Source organism: Carya illinoinensis, chromosome 4 (assembly GCF_018687715.1).
Source record: "Carya illinoinensis cultivar Pawnee chromosome 4, C.illinoinensisPawnee_v1, whole genome shotgun sequence".
Lineage (NCBI taxonomy): Eukaryota > Viridiplantae > Streptophyta > Magnoliopsida > Fagales > Juglandaceae > Carya > Carya illinoinensis.
The window spans coordinates 7,456,681-7,476,128 of record NC_056755.1 but is presented as its reverse complement, the minus strand read 5'-3'; the positions used below and the strand labels follow the sequence as shown (position 1 = coordinate 7,476,128).

Sequence of the window (19,448 nt, the reverse complement as noted above, 5' to 3'; positions counted from 1 at the left end):
TCTTTTGTCTTACACGTGTTGCATATACACACACACTTAGCACTTGTCGTTGGGATACATGACCAGTGTTGTCATCATCCTGACGCCTCAATTCCCACATTTCCACACGTAAGAGTTGGGGGTGTCACATGTACCATTGCGACATTAAGTCTACAAACATCCTCTGAGATGAGAAGTATAGAGCGAAAGTAGCAAATTTTGGAACTTAAAGATCTTTTGCTATCGATCAAACTCATCTAAGCACATTAATGCATCGAATATTTGGATATGTAGACCCTGAGTATTTTTGGTCAAGCCAATATATAGATAAGAGTGACGTTTATAGTTTTGGTGTTGTTCTTGCTGAGCTATTGACCAAAGAAAAAGCTATCTCATCATCAAGAACTATAGATATCAGAAGTTTAGCTGCATTTTTCATTAGTTCGATAAAAGAGAACAATTTATTTGACATCCTTGATAATCAAGTTTTGAGGAAGCAGAAAAAGAAAAAATCATTGTAGTTGCAAACCTTGCTAAAAGATGCTTGAACTTGAATAGAAAGACATGACCTTCAATGCGAGAAGTTGCAATGGAATCAGAGGCCAACCAAATATCACCAAAAGTTTCTAGCCTTCAAGAGAAATATGAAGAGATTAAAGATTTCAGAACTAAAATATTTGAGCAATATGATGTTGTTTCTATATCAACATCATCCGATATGGATAGTATACTCGTGACCTCATCTTTAAATTGACAACCATTAATATTATCTTCTTAATCATCAGGTGATGTTACACCTTGATTTGTGTTGTATTGTTTATTCAATTTCATCTTGTAAGCTCCATAATTTGCACTTATCATTGTTTCACAAAGATAATCTATATACGCTGGTATAAAGCATAAACATCTACTTTTCTTTTCGGTTTCATCAACATATATTTTTATATACGAATAAAATAGTTCGTCAAGCTGCACTAGGATCTATTCTTCTCTGAGGGGGAAGAAAAAGAAGAAGATCAAAGAACTAAAACATATCCTCCATATTATATTACCCTCTGGGTTTCTACTGCAATTTAGAGTTAATAGCACAAAAAGAAATTAGCTCTTCTTTATTTTGATCTTTAATAGCCACCTTTTGACTTTTTTCACCTTTTAAATCTTGTCAAATGAAGATTGTCAAGCTATTAAAAGCAACAAAACCCTTGGTGTAATAGGCTTCACAAACTTAGACCATTTTCTTCATGTTCAAAGGATCAAAGAAAGTTTCAAATTTCATGAACAGCTAAAAAAATAAGCTACGTAACATCTTGGTTTATAAAGAAGACTATCAATCTCAGGTGACCATTGATCGCTTGAATTTTTATCTCCTATCACAAGGTCTACTGCTTAATTTAGTGTGGTGCATTAGATGTGTGGCATTGGGCGTAAAGCATTTTTTTCACTTCTTTTTCGTTCTCTCATTGTTAAACCCTCAAGAAACCACAAATCAGCTAAATGAGCCAACACCACTATATATTTTCCTCAAAGATTGATCTCCATCCAATGGAACTCTTTTTTTTTTTTTTTCTTTTTTTTCTTTTTTTCTTTTTTTTTTTAGGAAGAGTCGGTAGCCACCCACATAGCAGCCCCGTCCCAAGTTTATTAATAAACCCTCACTTGTGGCGGAAGAATACCGTGGTTACAACCCTTGGTCTGGGGGCTACAAATAAAAAACCAAAACCCAAGTCTAAAAAAAAACCATTAAAAAACCACAACCACAAAGCACTAAAAAAATATAAAGAAAGACGCGGAGCCACAACCTGCAAGAAACAACCTGCACAGACAAAAAGTAAGAATAGAATAAATTGAGTGTAAAGAAAAGACATACCTGAAGATAAAACCATCAACCGAAGCTCATTAACAACGTCTTCGGGTTTTCCCAATGGAACTCACTTCTGAAGAATGACAAGGGTGCTTTAAACCCATCAGAGACCAAGGTTGTTCGGCCATCTAAACCCCTCATGAAAGGATATCTGGAACAAATCAAATCCACAAAAATCATCAAAAAACTTTGACAAGAGTAGTGAAGCAACTAATAGTTCTTAGCCACTCTCTCTCTCTCTCTCTCTCTCTCTCTCTCTCTCTCTCTCTCTCTCTCTCTCTCTCTCTCTCTCTCTCTCTCTCTCTCTCTCTCTCTCTCTCTCTCCATGTTATGGTTACTATCTATAAAACTAAAAGATAAATTCTCATAGGTTATAACATAGATGCTTTATTTAATACCATTTGTCTCGATATCAACAAAAAAAATATACCATTTGTCTCACAAGTCACTAAGAGAATTGATGCTGCTTTACATGAAGCAAGGTGATTTGTCGGCATTATCAGCAACAAAATATTTCTACTGAGACTTGAGTTCCTTCACCCTCTCTTCAGTAGCCCTCTGCGCTTTTTTGTAAATGCTTATTGGCTGAAAATGATAGCAATTCAAAACTTCAGAATTTGATTTTTATGAGACCCAAAAACTTCCAATCATATTGGAAAATCATTAGAATTAACATTTCACACCAATGTAATGATGCACTGGACACATATTTAGGAAGTATAAGTTGCAATAGCATGTCAATCATATAATCCAAAATGGACTCGATTCTTTTATTTTGTAACCACTTTTTCATTAGTGGCAATTTTTTCTTAGTCACAAACGTAAATTAAATTCTAATGCCCACGAGTCTATTCTTCCTTCTGGCTCACTCAAAAATGAGTAACACAAAAGCTATCCCAAGTGTAGGAGGATTTTGTATAATAATTAGGAATAAAATTCTTGCATCGTCTCCTCGGAGAAAAGTGTTTAAATTCAAACTCGTATAAAATAGTGAAAAGTTTCATAAACAAAAGTGGTGGTATGTACAATGAATGGAAGAGTGCAATGGAAAAAAAAAAAACAATAGTCATAGACTAGATTCATATTTTTTTATTATTGAGTGTCAAAATGGAATGTAAAATACTAACAAATTAAAATTAACAATTAAGTACTCAACTACACTAAATAATTTTAATTAATCTGAAAATTAAATAATAAAACTGAATTTATTTAAGTCCTAATTAACCTTTAATCAATCTAAAATGCAATTGTAATACATATTTAATGGAAGCTTCAAGAAATAAGAAAAATAACTAACATAAAATAAAATAAACAGCAAATAAAATGCCCAAAATTTTAAGCCAAAAAATCAAGAATACACCATAAACTTTAAATTGAAGAGGGTGATTCTAGACTGGTCCTCTCCTCTCGTTAGGGTGAGGTTTGCTTCAGCTCTTTCCGTTTTTGGGAAGTACTGGTATTAGTCTCTAAGGCGAGAGTCTGTAGAGAGTTTTAGGACTATGGCAGAAGATCTTACAAGACGTTGGGAATCTCTAAAACTTACAGAAGAAGAACAAGAAGAAATTATTCTTCCTGAAGAAGCAGTTTTATCCACAAACATCAAGGGAGAACTTTGTCTCCTTGGCATGATTTGCAATGATAGAATTGCAAACAGAGAAGCTTTTAAAACAACTATGTCCAAGCTTTGGAACACTGAGGGATGGATCACCTTCAAAGAACTAGGAGCAAACCAGTTCCTCATTGAGTTCCAACTATTCTCAGACAAGCAAAAGGTTCTGCTGGGAAGGCCATGGTCTTTTGACCGACATCTTGTATGCATGAAAGAATTTGAGGGAACCCTATCCCTTGCTGAACAACAGTTCCTTTCTGAACCTTTTTGGGTTCAAGTTCATAACCTCCCTTTCGCTGGTATGAACAAAGAAGTCGGTTTAATAGTGGGGTCTGGTCTGGGAAAAGTCCTTGAAGTGGAAGTCGATACAGAGGGCTATGGATGGGGTTGTTTCTTAAAGATCAAGTCTGATATCAACATCACTAAGCCTCTCCTAAGAGGCCGTTTCTTGAAGATTGGCAGCAAATAGTACTGGCTCTCCTTCAAATACGAAAGGCTTCACATGTTCTGCTTCAAATGTGGGTGCCTACTACATGCGAAAGGGAGCTGCACAGAAAGGCCATCAGAGCATCAAGCAAAGGAGCAATATGGGCAATGGCTTCGAGCTAGTCTGTTTTCAGCTAAAGGAGCTTTCCTCAAGAAGTACGGTGGATCAGTGGACCAAGAGCATAGTAGCTCATCTTGGAGAAGAAGCACAGAGGGGGAAGGAGACTGCAGCCCCTGTCATGGTCAGGCCATGTCAAAGTCAGGAGCTGAGACACCTACCCTGACAGTGGCAGCAGGATTTAAGGGAGTCAACCAAGATCATGAAGGTACAACCCATACCAAGGAAGGCCTGAAGATGTTAGCAACAGGTAACCCTCCTGGTCTTAGAGATCACGTGTTGAACTCCTTACATGAACCCCAGACTCTAGCACAGGTTAGCATCTCAAAGGATCCACCCACACTTCGTGATCAGCCCATACCCTTACACCCTATAGCCCCTTCTGTTGATGATGTAGTAATGCTTCTTTCTAAGACTACCCCTTCAAATGGTCTACAAAAGTCAAACAAAGGGGCCAACTCTCCCAAGAATACCCCTGAGAATAAAGAAAACTCCTCCTGCCAGCCTGTCACAGGCAAAACATGGAAAAGGAAAGCCCGATCCTTCTCATCCCCCCTCTCTAAAGTTACTAACACAACCAATGATCCCCCTTTGGTCACCAAAACAAAGAGAACCTTTCATGAAAGGGTTAACACCCGTGCAAACATGGCCCATAAGAAACAGAAAACTCTGCTCCAACAAGATATGTTCTCAACTCAAACTACATTGGTGGAGGCTGCAGTGCAGCCCCACCTTCCCAAATGAACTGCTTGAGCTGGAACTGTAGAGGGCTTGGGAACCCTCGTACAATCCAGGAACTACACCTTCTGGTGAAAACAAAGCAGCCCCATTTGGTTTTTCTCACAGAAACCAAATGCTCACGAGGCAAAATGGGGGTATAGCCTTATTGTGGAATGATAATGGAATGGTAGAGGTGCTTAATTACACTAATTGGCACATCTCAGCAATGGTAAATCACCCATCTGACTCTTTCAAATGGCAAGTCACAGGGTTCTATGGCCATCCTAACACAGCCAAAAGACAAGGAAGCTGGGACCTACTTATGGGGTTAAAACCTACAATAAACATCCCATGGTTGTGCTTAGGTGACTTCAATGAAATCACACACCAAAGAGAGAAATTTGGTGCCTCCTTCAGGCCTTATAGACGAATGGTGCATTTCATAAATGCACTCTCCTATTGCAACCTGTTTGACCTGGGCTTCAGTGGAGACAATTTCACATGGTCTAATAATAGAGAGGGCAATTCACTCACTAAGGAAAGGCTTGATAGGGCATGTGGGAATACCCTCTGGATCAACCATTTTGCCAATAACTCAGTGAACCACCTTGACTGCACACAATCAGACCACAAGCCTATCCTTGTCCAGACCAAAGGCCAATCACACAGAAGGAAAAAGAAGAGAATTTTTAGATTTGAAGCAACCTGGACTATACATGATGACTGCACTAGCCTCATCAAAAAGGCATGAGACTCCCCTTTAACCCACCCAAACAGATTACAAAGGACCTTACAAGGATTCAACCTATGTAGAGACAGACTAAAATCATGGAGTAAAACCAAGGAAAGGGACCAAAGGAAAGGGTTAACAGAGAAATCAGAACTACTAAAACACCTGCAAGAGTCAAACCAAGGCAATCTGTATGAGGAAATAAAGAAGGTTCAACAAGAGATAAATGTTATCATGGATGAAGAAAATCTAAAGTGGAAGCAAAGAGCTAAACAGGCATGGTTAAAAGATGGTGATCAAAATACTAAGTACTTTCACAAGTGCTTAAGTCAGAGGAAAAAAACCAACACAATCAGTAGGATCCAATCAGAGTCAGGACTTATTACCCAGGACCCCCAGGAAATATGTAATGTACTTCAGAGCTTCTTCACAAACCTCTTCTCAACCTCACATCCTACTGGCATTGAGAACTGCATCTCCCACATGAAGCAATCAGTTACAGCAGACATGAACTCAAAACTCTTAGTTGAATTCACTGAATTGGAAATCAAGGAGGCCATCTTTAGCATGAATCCTCTCGGCTCCCCTGGGCCTAATGGGTTCTCTGCCTTGCTCTTCCAAAAATACTGGGAGACAGTGAGCACTAGTGTCGTTAAGGCAATTCTAGAGGTCTTAAATGAAGGAGTGTGGGACACAAAAGTCAATGAAACCTTCATAGCCCTCATCCTAAAGAAACTGAACCCATCTACAGTCACAGATTTTAGACCAATTAGCTTATGCAATGTCTTTTATAAGATTATTGCAAAGACCTTGGCAAATAGGCTGAAAACAGTTTTACCAAGCATCATCTCCCCTACTCAAACTGCCTTTCTGCCTGGAAGGCTCATCACGAATAACATCATTGTGGCTTATGAATCTCTACACACCATGAAAGCAAGATTGAAAGGTAGAGAGGGTTTCATGGCTTTAAAACTGGATATGAGCAAGGCCTATGATAGGATAGAATGGGCCTTCTTGGAAGCTGTCATGAAGAAGATGGGGTTTTCTACAACTTGGATTAGCCTCATCATGAAGTGTGTGTCATCAGTGTCCTACTCCCTCATCATCAACGGAGAGTCACAACCTTTTTTCTGGCCCTCCCGAGGCATAAGGCAAGGAGATCCCCTCTCTCCCTACCTTTTCATCTTATGCACTGAAGCTCTCAGTTGTCTCCTGAACCAAGCTGAACACAACAAGCTGATCACAGGTCTGCCTATCAGGAAACATCACCTACACATTAACCATCTTTTCTTTGCAGATGACTCCCTCCTATTTTGCAAAGCAAACTCCATTGAGTGGAGTCACTCTCTACTGGACTCCTATGAAAAAGCATCGAGACAGAGACTGAACAAGGACAAGACCTCCATTTTCTTCAGCTCTAATACCAGAGAACACACCAGAGAGATAGTTACAAGCATTGCAGGGATCCAAGGGACCAACTCATATGAGAAATACTTGGGCTTGCCAGCCCTTGTAGGAAGATCCAGATCTCAGTCCTTCAAGGGCATACTGGACAGAGTTCAAGCAAGACTGAGCAGCTGGAAAACAAAGTTGCTTTCTCAGGCAGGCAAGGAAACCCTTGTCAAGGCAGTCATCCAAGCAATCCCAACGTACAGCATGGGGATCTTTAAGTTACCCAAACAGCTTCTTAAGGAATTAAACAAGTTAGTGAGGTCTTTCTGGTGGGGACAAAAAGCTCAAGAACACAAGCTAAACTGGGTACCATGGAGCCAAATGTCTAAATCAAAGACCCTAGGAGGGCTAGGGCTTAGAGACTTTGAGAACTTCAATTGTGCCCTCCTAGCAAAACAAGGTTGGAGAGTCATAACTATCCCCAATTCCCTTGCTGCCAAGGTTCTAAAAGAGAAGTACTTCAAGCATAGCTCCTTTCTCTCTACAAAATCTGGACACAACTCCTCTTTCCTATGGCAAAGCTTCACTTCAACAAGACCCTTACTGAAGAAAGGATTGATCTGGTGTGTGGGAGATGGAGAGTCAATGGAAATATGGAATGATAAATGGTTTCCACAGAAGACATCATACCAACCTCAGAGCACCATCAGGTTCCTCTCAAATGACTCAAAGGTTGCCATGCTCATCGACAAGACCTCCCACCAATGGAATCTACCACTAGTAGAAGCCATTTTTAGTAGGGCAGAAGCTAATATCCTCAGAAGAATTCCTCTCAATCCTTACCCTACACCAGATAGGATGATCTGGAGATGCACCACCTCAGGCTCCTTTACAGTCAAGTCAGCATACCACCTAAGAATAAAGATGGAGAACCTAAGGAAGGGGCAATCCTCAGATGGACCAAGTGAAGAGCTGCCCTGGACAAAGATCTGGCACCTTAAGACTCCACCTACAAACAAGACCTTCCTGTGGAGAGCATGCTTAAATGCCATCCCTACCAAAGCCAATCTCTACCAGAGGAAGGTTACTAAAGAAGATGTCTGCCCCATATTCAAACTCCAACCTGAAACTATTGAACACGCTTTATGGGAGTGCCCCTCTGCCCAAGATGTTTGGAGTCAATGTGAGAAAAAGTTACAAAAAACCAACCTCTTTTTCCAGTCTTTCAAAGCTTTATTGGAAACCCTACTCGAGTCCCTTGAAGAAGAAGATATGCTAGAATTTGCTCTTGCTGCTTGGCTTATCTGGAAAAGAAGAAATGACCTGGTCTTCAATAATCAGTTCCCACATCCCAACTCTATCACTCAAGCTGTCAAGTCACTCACTGCAGATCTTCACCAATCTCAGTAGCCAGCTCAGGCAGTTTCCACTCACTCAAATGCTAAGGCTCAGTGGGAAGCCCCTCCACAAGGGAAACTGAAGCTTAATTGGGATACTGGAATTGACAAAATCAACTGCAAGGTGGGAGTAGGGGCAGTAATACGTGATTGGGAAGGGAAGGTGCGTGCTACTTTAAGAATGAGCCATAGTCTTTTCCCAGAACCTCTTCTAGCTGAAGCCTTTGCAGCATATCAAGCTTCCATGTTCCTCAAAACACTCGGGTGGCAAGATGTGGTAATAGAAGGAGACTCACTACAAGTGGTAAATGGCCTGATGTCCCCATCTGAAATAGACTCATACACAGGACTTCTAATTAGAGACACCAAGATCACCCTGAATTCCTTCACCAACTGGTCTGCCAGGCAACTAGAAGAGCTTGTAGCAACTTAGCTCACGTGTTGTGTAAAGATGCTCTAAGCATTAGTAAAAGCATCATGACTGTGGATGCTATCCCCTCTTGTATTCAATCTTTGGTTTAATCTAATGACAACCTCAGTTTCAAAAAAAAAAACTTCAAATTGAAATTAAATAAAAAGTACGGAATGAAAAGAGCAAGCCAAATGAATGGAGGTGGAGATTGAACGCAGTGGAGGAGGCTGGACTGTAACAGTAATTGGACCCCTCAAGGAGCTCTTCAACGGTGCTGCAGTTCCTCTTCTACCCACTAACAATTCCGTGTGGCATTGAATGAATGCCCTCAAGAGAAAATTTCCTACAGCGTTGATGAACTGGGCTGTATGAAAAGAAGGTGTGCGTCGCTGAATTCAACCCAAAGAAAAAAAATATGTGCGGCTTGAAAATGCCCAATAGTAAATATGTGTTGCCGTGTCCCAGGTCAAAGTCCCAATCCCGAATATCCTTTCTTTCCTATGTGGCGTGAAATTCCCTTTTAGGTCCCGTGCGGCATGGAATAAACCAAAAAGCCAAGAGAAGTCACTTGCCGTGCGTGAGTCAAATGCCCCCAGGTCGTGCGGCGTGAAAATAAACTAAACGAAAAGCCCTTCCTTCTTCCCTTTCTTTTGACCACTACATATAAAGATAAATAAAATAAAATAAAATAAGAAGAATAAAATATATAAAAAAAATATGTGTTGTGCATATAAAGAAAAATTACTCAATTAAATCACAATTCTAAAATTAAGCATAAACTATGCTATTAACCAATTTAAATCACAACTCGGATTTATTCATCTTAACCATTTTCCATCTATAACCAATAATAATGTAATAAAATAAATAAAAATATATATTGGTTATAAATGTATAAAATATGCAATATTTCAATTCAATCACCTTCCAATATCTCCTTAAATAATCCACTAGGAAACTTTCTTCTCTAGCAAAATCAAGTTGTGAAGCAGATACATAAGACTTTCCTTATTTCTTATTGATCTTCTTAGAAGATGAGAATTAGTTGTCTAGGCTACCTCGTCAATTTCTTTGTGGGAGATAATAAATGGAGGAGACATCATTTTGTTATCTCCTGCTACACGTACTAACATTCCATGCTTCTCACATTGTGCTTCAAAATAAAAGCCTATCCCTGCAATACATATCATCAAGAAGTATAAGAATGAGAGAGAAAAGATTATGAAGAAAAACCTAAGCATGCTTGTCTATCTCAACCAAATATTAAATTCAATCATTTCGTGAGGACCATCATAAATGAGTAATCACAACAGGACAATCTTTAAGCATATCTACAAGATGTTCTGACCTAGTTGAAGAAAGAAATTATAGGTAATTATGCAGCATTAATGTAACCAATTTATCCCCTCAGTAAATAAATATATTCATGCAATAAACTTTAAGACAAAAAATTATGATGGAATTTGCCCCATTCGGGAGGGAATGGATCACTAGGGGACTTGTTATCTGTAAACTCTGTTCCAAGAATCAATCCAGTTCCCCGAATCTACATATTCAGATGAGTAATACAAATTAAATCTCTTATAAGTTTTCACATTAGCTAAAAAATTAAAAACTTTAGAGACAATTGGTACCTCCCCAATCATGGGACTGTCTGAGAATGCTTTTACACCATCTTTACTTGATCGGCAATTTTTCTCTCTCTGTAAAGAAGATAGATAGCTTCTACTCAAGGACAATCTTAATTTATAATCTTTTTGTTGATCATGCGGAATATACAGGTATAGATATTTAGGTATATGTCGTTGCATATCTGCATATACAAGCCATGACCCACCATTTGGGGGACAATAAAAGAGATTGTATGACAAGATACAACTCCATCAAGTCCTATTCAGTCCATCTTTGAGGGTCTTCCAATGCAATATATGTAAACTGAACTATGAAGTAAAACTTTGAACATGTAAAATTGGCTAAGAAGAAAAGAACACACTTGTAGATCTTAAGCACTTCAATTGCAACGACGCGGGATACTAGGTATCCAAAATAAGTAAATCCATGAGGAAAAGAATCTAAAAGAAAACGTAAATACGGTCATATACTAACTAATCATCAATTTGAGAGACTTGCTCAGGAGTGTTCAATATACTGAGTTTGTTGCTTTGAGAATGTATGACTTCTGATACTTTGGGGCTCACAAGTACAACTCCAATAGGTAGGCTTGCAACCCGAGCCCACAATAGCGGGTTTGTGCCTGACCCAACCCGACCCGACCGCCTACATTTAAGGCGCAAATCTGACCCAATACAACCCGTCAAAACAAAATTGGGTCGAACCCGTTCTGGTCTTAAATTTAATTATTAAAAAAAACACTACAAATTCAGTCCTCTTTTGCCTTTGTCGAACCTGTACCCATTGCTGATCAAGCTTCAACTTCCAAATTTTATCTACAATTTCCATTGTACTGATCTCTACAAGAATGCTGAGATTAAAAGAAAAAAGAGAAAAATACTATGAAAAAGAAAAAATACCGGTCACTTCCCACTCCTTTTACATTTTCTTGGAAACCAAACAATACTCCTTTTACATTTTCTTGGAAACCAAACAACAAGCAAAACCGAAAATCTAAGATGGTCTTAGGCAAAAATTCAAAAACTAGAAAAAAAAAAAAAAAAAAAAAAAAAAAAACCCATCGCCTTCGAACCAACAATTTTCTCATGCGTAAATCGGAGGGAAGCGGGAAACATGCGATCTGAGCAAAACCCCTACATCTCCGAGCTCCAACATCAACGCTGGAAGAAAATCGGTGTAGCTTAGTTTGATCACCACCAACGTGGTAGGTTCTCTTAGCTACAGCAGACCAACAATCCCTTCCATGCGCGCACCGAGTGCTTGTGATGGTTTTCAAAGTGAACAAGATGGGGGCTTTTGGTTTTCCAGCTTTGGTTCCCGGCAGATCTAGATTGAAGAACTCAAGGATTAAGAAGGACCTCTGTTGGGAACGACGACCAGAAACGACCACAAACAACCTCTGTTTGTGAAACTTTGGGGAAGAGCTTGAAAATGAAACACTTCATCGAATCTATCAGTTTCGACCGATTAATATTTCTATCAACTCGTAAGATATTTGGATCTGAAGAACCCGACATTTTTTAGGTGGGCTGCAGTCGGTTGCTACGGACTGATCGGCCCAAGGCCTTTTATGCACAGGCCTACCAATAGGCATATATGTAGAAGAAAGGGCCTGGAAAATTCAATACATAATAATGAAAACTGTGCTTTGTGCCAAGATTTGAGGATCTGTCTCTGAGTTTAATTATCTCCCAACTTTACCTTTGCAAGGGACACAAGTATGGTTTTATGTTGTACTTGCCACACCCAAACATTCTACCCAGCCTTCCAAATCTGCAAATCACCTAAGATAAACATATATGAACAAATTAGACCTTATAATACTATGATACAATTTAAGCTTTGGACACACATATGGTAATATTAGAAACAGAGAGTAAGTACCTCATCGGCAATTAAAAGGAATGTCATATTTCTTTACAACAGCTTGAATTTGCATCAAATATGAAGCATTTTATTGTCTAATATGTCTTCTCCAAAAATCTCATGAGGGGAAAGAGAGGTCTTTTTGGCATTCAAAGCATAATAACACATAATCAAAACTGAGAGGTGGCAGGTACCATCACTAAGGAATAATAATTTAAGAAAAATGATAACAGAATAAATATCTTAACCTAATTAGTCATTTTAAGTATTGAAAGTAGAAACGAAGTGGGTGTTCTTCTATGTGTATAATGTACTTCTAGAAATCAAGGACTTCTTTCATGACAAAAGTAATAACTATGTATAGGTTGGCCAATACGAGATTTTGACAAAATCAGTTTTCTTTGCCGACAATAACTGGCACCACGTGTCAAAAATTTCATCTTTACCTGCATCATACATGTTCCCATTTGTGTGACCATGTTACTGGCGATTAGTTCAAACATGAGGTTAATTCTGCCAAGTTAATCTTGAAACAGAAAGGATTATAGTGTAAAATGATTTTCTTATGATCCCAATGTCCCTCTTGGCTGCTTGTAAGAAGATGGAACAGAATGACTTATCAAGGCTCAAGATTATACAATTTTACTCAACTCAACTCAAGGAAACTGGTTGGTAAAATTGAAGAAACTCAGTGAGTCAGTTAAGTTTACTTCATAGTCAATTCAAACCCCGGGCTAGCTTAGGTCCAATAACTAAGGTTGCATGGAATGTTGGATTTCCTAAGTATGTCATTCAATAACCATCTGTATGGTCATTGTATACTGGAAAGATTTCCTTGAAAATGTGTTGATCTTAATATGTGCCATTCAAGCATTTATTTAGATGCCCGTTGAAAGGTAGAGACTCTGAGTATGGCATATGGTGCATTTTAAGATACAAACCATTTACCTTGTCAAAATATGTTGACAAGTTCAGCAATGAAAGCAGCAATCCGAAATGAGCAATCATATAAATTCAGCAACAAAAGACAATCATTACAGTGGTAGAATCATTTCCTCAAAAAAGTTTAATGATTTTAAATAAGTTAGTGACCGTCTCTGGTCCTTCTTTGAGGATAAGATTCTCCAAATTATTGGCTAATCTGGTTGAGAAGTCCTCCTCTGTTTCACCTGGAATATGCATTCATTTTCCTAATTTAAATGATATCCAAAAATGAAAACAAGAAAATCTTAGGCATCAGATGTGGTGATAACCTGGAAGATGAAAGCGCCAATAATGAGGGCAATCAGTATGCAATACAAATGGAGCTGGCAGATCAAATTTTTGATGCAAAGCAGGAAGGCTATGAAAAAATCCTCCAGTAAAAGGACTATAAGAATTTGCATGAGTACAAAAATGTCTCAAACTGAAAAAAGATTTATGTATGTAAGCCTACCCAGAAAGACTAGATGATATCAAAGTTGAACCATGATACCTGTCAGAATACATAGAAGCATAAACTACTTGGGGCACAATGTCAAGAGAATATAAAGAACAACACATCAATTGAGTGCTCAACATACGACTTCTCTCGCGCTACAAATTTCTTTTTATTTGGTCTTCCAAGTGCATTATTATAATACCGAACCAGCTTCACCTACAAGAAAAAATTCAAGTGGTTACAGAGGCATTATTTCTTGAATTTAGACAGAGCGCTTTTGGGGGGGTTGGCTAGCAACATTTGTCCAATATCCACATGTTAATATACCTATCAGGTCAGGAATTCTAGATGATACCTTGTTGTTCTGTGAGGCAAATGCAGGACATATTCAATCATTGAAGGCTATTATACTTTGTTTTGAAGGTATTTCCGGATTGAAGATTAATCTTGGTAAGATAGAAATGGTTGCAGTAGGGGATGTAAGTAACATAAGCAGATTGGCTAACACATTGGGATGCGTGGTCTCTTCCTTGCCGATGAAGTATCTTGGGCTCCCAATGGGGGCTTCTTTCAAAGCTAAGTCCATTTGGGATGGGGTTTCGAAAAAATTTGAGCGTAGGTTGGCCGGTTGGAAAATGTTATATTTATCCAAAGGGGTGCGGCTCACTCTTATTAAGAGCACTCTTTCAAATCTTCCCACATACTATTTGTCTTTGTTCCCTCTTCCTGCTAGCATTGCATGTAGAATGGAAAAACTTCAACGTGACTTTTTATGGAGTGGAATAGGAGAGGAGTTTAAGTTTCATTTAGTGGGTTGAGATAAGGTGTGCAATCCCATGAGAGACGGCGGACTGGGGGTTAGGAATGTGAGGATTCTTAATAGGCCTTTACTAGGTAAATGGCTATGGCGTTATAACAATGAGGGGGGAGCTCTATGGAAAGGGGTGATAGACTTGAAATATGGTTGTGAAACAGGGGGTTGGTGTTCAAAAGAGGGAAGGGGGTCCTATGGAGTGAGGTTGTGGAAGTTCATATGGAAAGAATGGGATTCTTTTGCTAGTAATACTCGATTGAGCTTGGGGGATGGAAGAAGGATACGCCTTTGGAAGGATAATTGGGTGGGTGACACAGCGTTGCGGGAGGCTTATCCCGCTATTTATAGTATTGCAAGGGATCCAGATGCCATGGTGGCTGATTTGAGGGTAACTACACAAGGTTCACAAGAGTGGAATATCAGCCTAAATCGGGAGGTACATGACTGGGAAGTGAACATGCTGGTGGATTTTTTTAACTTGCTATATAACATTCCTGTTGCTGCCACAATTGAAGATGTGTTGATTTGGAGACCCTCTAGGAAAGGAAAATTCACGGTACGCTCGTTTTATGTTTCTATTATTGGGCAACAAGGACATTCCTTCCCTTGGAAGAATATCTAGAGGACTAAAGCTCCTACAAAGGCTGTCTTTTTTGTGTGGACAACAGCCTTAGGCAAGATACTGGCTAATGATAATCTGAGGAGAAGGGGCCTTGTTATAACGGACTGGTGATGTTTGTGTCAAAAGAGTGGGGAAACGGTGAATCATCTTCTTCTACACTGTGAGTTTGCTAGAGACATATGGAACTATTTTTTCAGCAAGATGGAATTAGCATGGGTGATGCCAGGTCGGGTGGTTGATCTTCTGGCATGCTGGAGAGGTATCACTGGGACACCACAGATTGCAGCTGTTTGGAAAATGGCCCCTATTTGTATTTTTTGGTGTATTTGGAGTGAACGCAATGAGAGACTATTTGAGGATCATGAACGTTCCTTGGAAGAGTTTAGGAGTTTCTTTTGGAAGACTTTATTTTTGTGGGCTATTGCATTGGATTTAAATGGGCTTAGTTTTCATGATTTCCTTGTAACGGTTACTAGTTCCTAAAAAGGTGCATGCTTTTGTATACCTCTAGTGTATTTGGGCTATGCCTACCCTTTTATCAATGAAATATCATATTACTTATCAAAAAAAAATATACCTATCATTTTCTTTTCTTCTTGTATTTTACATTTACTGATAAATTTGTCTTGAGAATTATAGATAACACGCATGAATGATATCTTGCTAGAGAGTGACATCTATATCTTTGTTATTACAGACTTTAAGAATATTAGAACTTGAGCTATGATCGATTTATTTAATTACTCTCCCCACAACTCCATGTCTGATGCTTCCTTAAACAAAGCAAACCTGAGTATCATTGGCTTCTGATCCAGTGTTTACAAAGACGGCTTTTGCCATTTTTGTTGCCGTAAAAGTTTCTAAAAGTTCCTTCGCCAGATCCTGTAAAATGGAAGAATAACGGAGCATCATAGGCAAGAAAATAAAAGTGCCTCAATTATTATAAAGCATGCAGCAGTAATGGTTAATTTGTAAGCAGAAACTTGGTAGTGAAGCAATATGTTTCTAAATGATAGAAAACAAAGTAGAATAACATATATATAATATATATATATATATATATATATATAAAGAACACGGAGTCGAGAATAAATGAAAATGAAATCCAAGATATATTAGCAAAACTAGAAATTTGAGAGAATATAAAAATACCAAGGAAGGTTTTGTAGTACGATTCCAAAAGGAATGGTAGAATGGCAACTTTTATTCAACTGTTCAGTTGCAGCAGCAACAAGTCGAGGTTCACTTCCCCCTGCAAATATTCAACATTGCAAATCAAAGTACTTATTGTAAAGTACTTAGATGGAATTATGGTATACCAGTGAGAAGAGTGAATGCCTTGGCATAAGAATCAAGCGGGTCACGGGCATGGGATATGTTTCAAGATACCTTTCTAACATTTACCGAACTTACAGTGGAAGACCAAGGAATTTTTCCTTTTTGAGATGGAGTAGGGGAGGACATCATAAAGTAGCAGCAAAATGGGCCACAAGAACTATCACTTAATTTCTCCACTTATACAATAATATATGTACAGCCTAATCAGGTTAAGCAATTTAAGGATTAATATCAATCCAATGTTTCATCTATTTACCTCATTGTATACCAAAATTACTTCCAAATATATATGCTTAGGGAAAACCATCTCTTCGCCCCTTCCTCAACTCTATTGAGGTTAATAATATTGAGATATGAGTCGTAAGAAACTAGAACAAGCTCATTCTAACTATAGGCAGGGTTTGCAAGCATGCAGGAAATAAGGATGAAAGGAGCTTGAGTACTAATACAAACCAGTATAGTTGCCCAGTGCGGTAAGAAACAAACAAATTTAGTATACTTGAAGTGCCTAGTGATACTGTTTTATTCTTTAGTCAACCTTCATCACAATCAAATTAAAGTCTAGCCTATAAATCCTTGTCAACTAATTAAGATGGCCACATTTTTTCCTGTCCAAAATTTTAGACCTTGTTTCCTCCCGCCTTTGTAACATATACTTCACGGCTGCCACTATTATTTTAAGCCTCATATCTTCCACTTTTGACTCCATCAGTTTGAATTAAATAACCATTTTTCACTCGTACACTAATCCAATCACCATCATACATAAAAGAACCATCTCAAGCAACTATCCCTCATATTTTCCTCAATAGGAGCTACCCCTACCCATGAACAGATCACTTTGTTCCCCGTCTCATCATCGTCTTTTTTTTTTGGTATTTATATCTTTTCAACACAATTACATTCTATACCATTGAGCATGGCTAGTCTATAGCCTTGCAAAAAAATATTATGTTCAACTTGATACTCCCAGTGCATTTCACCACTTAACATAAACCCTATTCTTATCATTTTCCCATATTGCAGTAAGTGCCGTTGTTGCACATACTTTGTGACACAACACTTCATTTTCACTCATTTAGAAGAGAGATGAACACTTCAGCAGTTTACCGATGTTTCCATAAGTTCTTCGTCTAATAGTAATATACAAATGAGATGCCAAAATAGCAGTGTTAAAACAGATTCTTGGAACAAGCCATTTATCACCTTTTCATGTGGATTCAGAATAGTAATATTATAGAATCATCTTTAAAAAATGAAAGGCAAGTGACATGTTCCAGCAGACAGAGAGAGAGAGGAGAAAGAAAAAAATACATCAAAGTATGTACCTAAAGCTGTGCACCGCAGACCAGCAAGAGAATCTAGATATTTTTTCCCATTAATGTCATAAACATAGCAGCCCTGAAACCATTGATCAAGTTAATCATATAGATGAACTGCTCATATATATATATATATATATCTACACACAGACAATATATTTACATATATATATATATATGGATTGCAGACTCTGGTTAGGTATAATATCTCATGAAGGATGAAACTAATATTGGGAAGAGATATAAAAGAGAGTGAGGTCCATGCACAAAAGAAGTACACAAAGCCGACACCCCAAACAATGAAGAAAAATAAAGTGGTTTACAAATTGCTGAATTAGGTCCTAAGTTTAAAAAATCAATACATTGTAGAAAGAGCCCAAGATACAGGAAGGATGAACCTCCCCTTTTATACTAAGTTCAGAGAAAACTCAGTGGAGGTCGTTCAAATTGAATTCTCTTTCCTCTTTAAAGCCCTATTGTTTCTCCCTAACCAATTGGCAATTGGATTATGTATGACAATAAAGGATTGCTTTCCATCCTTCCGGAAGTTTCTCCCTCCAATTTTTCTAACCTGAGCAACTAACAATTCAATAACAGAGATGGAGATGACCAATGCACTCCAAACATGAAAAGATCAATGACCATAGTTCATGAGCCTCAGAATAAGGGAGAAGTTAAACTCATTGATTTGGTCAGAAGTAACTGAGTTGTGGATTTGATCCCATTTAAATAAGTAGTCCCAACTAATAATCCAGTAATTAGTAGAAAAATTATATTTATCATCCTCTCAGCATCCCTTGACGTGGCTACAAATAATTAGTCCACAAGTTAACAAAAAGTCTTCTACTATTTTATATCACATCATTTTTTTATAATTAATTTTATATCATATCATAGGATTGTGAGAGGATGATGATAAAAGAGATGACGAATATTGTTACTCTAATTATTATGCTTAAACGTGGACTGGCAATACCTTAGACTTTTCTATTACCAAAGGATTCAAATCAGTAGACTGCCACCCCGCCGTGAAAGGTGCAAGCATCTCGTAACCCTTAAACCTGCGATAATTAAGATATCTTAGCACCTAACCAAATATTGGATTGAAATACTGTGCAGAAGTATTTGTCCTATCAGGGTGAGGTTCTTCTCCTTCTCTTGGGGATGAGTGAGGTCTCTTGGGCTAGCTTGGATGGTTTGAAGAGTTAACAATGGAGGAGGACTTAGCTAGACAGTGGGAAGGCCTATGTCTTACTGAGAAGGAACAAAAGGAGGTGGTTTTACCAACCAACTCAGCCACCAAAGCAGCACAACATGGCAAGTATTGTTTACTAGCCAGGATTATAGCAGAAAGACAAGTGAACCGGGAAGCTTTCAAAACTACAATGGCCAAAGTATGGAGATGTGAGAGCTGGTTTCAGTTCTCAGAAGTTGGCATGAATAAGTTTTTGATTGAGTTTAATCAACAGAAGGACATCCAACATGTTTTAAGTGGCAGACTTTGGTCCTTTGACAGGTGGCTGATCTGCCTTCAAGCCTTTGAAGGAAACAAATCCATCAATGAGGTCCCATTCAACAAGGAAGAGTTTTGATGTTTGCTTATTTTTGCACTCCCATATACTGCATTATCATTAGCCTCTTTTGTTTGTACTAACGACATGAGATTATATTGGGAGAAGTATGGATTTAAGTTGGGAGATTTGGTCTTTGAATATTATGTACGTGCTAAA

The 19,448-nt window shown here is 38.3% G+C and overlaps 1 pseudogene; it reads right to left on the bottom strand.

Moving 5' to 3' along the window:
• Positions 1-1,657: 1,657 nt before the first annotated feature.
• On the bottom strand, positions 1,658-18,778 carry LOC122306201 (annotated as a pseudogene).
• Positions 18,779-19,448: the final 670 nt, after the last annotated feature.